This window comes from Temnothorax nylanderi, unplaced genomic scaffold, assembly GCF_030848795.1.
Source record: "Temnothorax nylanderi isolate EJ_2023f unplaced genomic scaffold, tnyl_v1.0 TNYL_tig0368_pilon, whole genome shotgun sequence".
In the NCBI taxonomy this organism is placed as follows: domain Eukaryota; kingdom Metazoa; phylum Arthropoda; class Insecta; order Hymenoptera; family Formicidae; genus Temnothorax; species Temnothorax nylanderi.
The window spans coordinates 141,316-144,957 of record NW_027249430.1 but is presented as its reverse complement, the minus strand read 5'-3'; the positions used below and the strand labels follow the sequence as shown (position 1 = coordinate 144,957).

General features: G+C 31.1%; 1 long non-coding RNA gene across 1 annotated transcript; it reads right to left on the bottom strand.

Moving 5' to 3' along the window:
• Positions 1–1,264: 1,264 nt before the first annotated feature.
• LOC139781847 (uncharacterized) lies at positions 1,265–2,002 on the bottom strand. The gene is made up of 3 exons (XR_011720704.1): positions 1,967–2,002; positions 1,628–1,761; positions 1,265–1,287 (listed from the first exon to the last, which is right to left on the bottom strand). It is a non-coding gene; the product is annotated as an uncharacterized lncRNA (long non-coding RNA).
• Positions 2,003–3,642: the final 1,640 nt, after the last annotated feature.

Genomic DNA, 3,642 nt, shown 5'->3' with positions numbered 1-3,642 from the left:
AGACGTCTTAATGATATCTTTAAAACGTCTTATATCCAGATTTTGGATACGGTGTTGTCTAGGATACATATATAAATTGAGAAGATAAATATAGATATATATATATATATATTTGTATAAATACTACATATGTAAATAAGAATGTATTTTATAGAAAAGTAAGCTTGAAACTTACCAGTATCTTATAATCACACACAAAGGTTTTTTGCATACGTAAATATTATTATTATTGTTACAAAATGTCTAAATAACAGCTGCAATGACAGTTGCTCACGAAGTAATCGCTACGTCAACGAAAGAGTTAAATATGAACTATCTTCAGTACTTAAGAGGATGCTGGAGCCGCAGGCGAACTCGATCAGCGTCGATAAAGAAGTGCTCACCGACTATATCTGTCCTTGTATAGACAAAGATATAGACAAGGATAGCACGCTACATTGCACGCACACATACGCACGATACACATCGAAATTATACTTTTATATTACGCTTCCAAATCTTGATTTGGGGGGTTTAGCAATGTTTTTATTGTTGTACAATTCAGGGGAACTTGTTTTCGCGTTCGTACCAATGGTATATCTCTTATATGAAATACATCTTGTGACGAGCTGACAGCTCGCCGCAACTCGAGACGCCATATTGGGATAAAAGTAGATAAGGAAATCTGTACTTCCGTAATTTTTTCTCGTTTTCTATATAAAATCGGAGTTCCCCTGAATCATTAATGTATGTACTGCAATTCTGGAGGATTTTTAATTCTGTCAAATATTAACGACGCTACGTTTCGACAAAAAAATGCCGGTAAAACAGACGGCTCCAGCATCACCTTAAATATAAAATCCAACTATGAATACCGACCTATGAATACGGATCTTTGGGCACATTCAAGGGAGAAGCTATTAGCGTTAATAATGTCGAGATATTGTATGGAGAAAGACATGACCAATTGCATATTTAACTAATTCGACCAATTAAATACGATTGGTTAATTGTTTCACCGTTCGAGATCTTAGAGCAATTTCTAGTATTGTGGATACAAGGCTTTAAATAAGAATAGAACAAGCAAATAGCTAATAACACGCTCCTCAAACGCAGTTATTTAGGCGCGTTCAGCAGACAATAAACAATTAATTTTTAACTCTTTAATTATTTAATTTATTTTTAATTTATTTTTAAGAATAACAATTTAATAACATTGAACATCTTAATAAATACAATAAAAATTATAAATTTATTAATTTTTTTTTTCAAAAATTTTGATGTCGAAGATGCAGCCTTGTTCTGTCCCTGAAAAATAAAATAATATATAAATGCTTTATTATTTATTATTTATTATTATTATTTATTATTATATATTGTTATTACTTATTATTATTATTTATTATTTATTGTTATTATTGTTATTGTCACGTTAATTTTGTGGCCATTTTGTGATTATTAAAGCCAAAGTGTTCGGTATTTTACAAATGTACTAAATCAATTACAATTATGTTTTATGGATGTCTTTTTATTTCAACGTATACTGTAAAAAATTTTGGCATGCGATTTCACGCTTCTGATATCATCAAATAAAACAAGGATATAAGTAGTCAGTAGACAGAAACATCAATATTTTTTTGAATTATACCTGCTGTAATAAATTATCATCCAGTTTTCTTTTCTTAGGGGTTTGTATCCCCTTTACCAATTGTCCTAAAGACATACGTCCTTCCAATTTTTTAATATCCTCAATACATGTTACTATTAAATATGGAGGATCAGCTGTAAAAATTAAAATAATAATAATACTTAAAAAAGACTTAAAGACAAACGTAGGATGTCCGATAATAAATGTAACAATATCTGTTTTATGTAAATAGTCTTAGATTGAATAAAAGAGTTTTCTATCTTTTTACAATCATTTTAGTAGTTAATAAGTCTATTATCAGACAATCTGATAATCAGACTTATTATACAATAATAATACCTGTATTTTGTACATTTCCAACAACTTGTATTTTATCTCCTCTTAAATTTTTTTTGTAGATATTTGTTTAAATCAAAATTTAAAATGTGTATTTTAATTTTACAATTTCCATCCGTGATAGCTCCACAACCAATTTTTTTATTCAGTTTATTATTATATACCGCGCCAAAATTACTTTTTAGAAATCCCTTTAATACTGGAAAACATTAAAACAATTAAATATTTGAGTTATTGATTAAAGAAAGTTTAACACAAGCATATTTACACGCATATAAATACACAAAAGTATCAAAACCATTTTAAAACTGATAATCACACGATCAATGGCACAATTAATAACAAGTACTTTATATATACTATACATATATGTATATATATATATATATATATATATATATGGGGCATTCTCCGTGAAATCAGACACCCCCCCTGTCCAAAAATTGGGGTCACCTAAAAAATTCTTTTGGGGCTCATTTTATAGCTACACATATGTAGTTTTAGTTGAGCTGTGGCCTTTTAAAAAATCAACATGGCGGACCCCAATATGGTGGCCGAAGTCTGCGGGTAACGAGGTACGACAGATGAAATCGTTACTTGGAAGTTATAGACTGTCATAGAAAAATGTGTTAATGTGTTTATTTAGTAGTTAGCATTGAATCCATGGAAAAAATAAATTTTTAGTTTGTCCAAAACCAATATGGCGGCCAAATTATCTGTGAAATGCTAAAAAATAACTATTTTGTTCTTTAAAAATTACAAACTGCGTTCAATTTTCATGAAAATTTATATCATGATACATTTTAAGATGTTGATCATAAATTAACAATTGGGACGTCGTATTTGAATATAACGAAACCCAATATGGCGGCTGTATATTCGAAAAATGCTAAAAAATAATGACGTCGATATTCAAATCATACAGACTCGTTCTAATTATTATTAATTTGAGTGTTACGGTATTTTTTAATTGCTTTTTTTAATTTACTTTTTCAAATTTTTAAGAATTTTCATTATTTTTTTATTTTTGACTATGATTTCGTTATTGCGGTGACAAAATTTGAACGTGGTTGATCAAATATGGCCGCTAGATTTTGAAAAAACAGATTAAAACAGTGATCGTTTTTTCAAACTTACAAACTTGTGTTATTTGTGGCCGGACAATCTGTCTCTCCTGCCTTCACTGGCTGGACAGTCTGTCTCTCTTGCCTTCACTGGCCGGACAATCTGTCTCTCCTGCCTTCACTGGCTGGACAGTCTGTCTCTCTTGCCTTCACTGGCAGGACAATCTGTCTCTCCTGCCTTCACTGGCCGGACAGTCTGTCTCTCCTGCCTTCACTGGCTGGACAGTCTTTCTCTCTTGACTTCACTGGCTCGAAAAACTACCTGTCTTGCCTTCACTTACTTATTCAATGTCAAAATAGAGAAAAAGTTCATATTTTGTCGACCAGTGTAACCAGAAATGTACTTAAGTTAACAAATGAGATGATTTTTTATCGGTTTATGGACTTATTCAGATACTAAGGCATATATGCCGTATCGCGTAAACTAGATCTGATAGACCACAAATCTGACGGTATACTTGGATTCTGCACCTCACAATTACCTAGGAACACTTAACAAATCGCAAGCAACAAGATGTGTAATTGGAAAGAGTTTGTATGATTTGAATATCGACG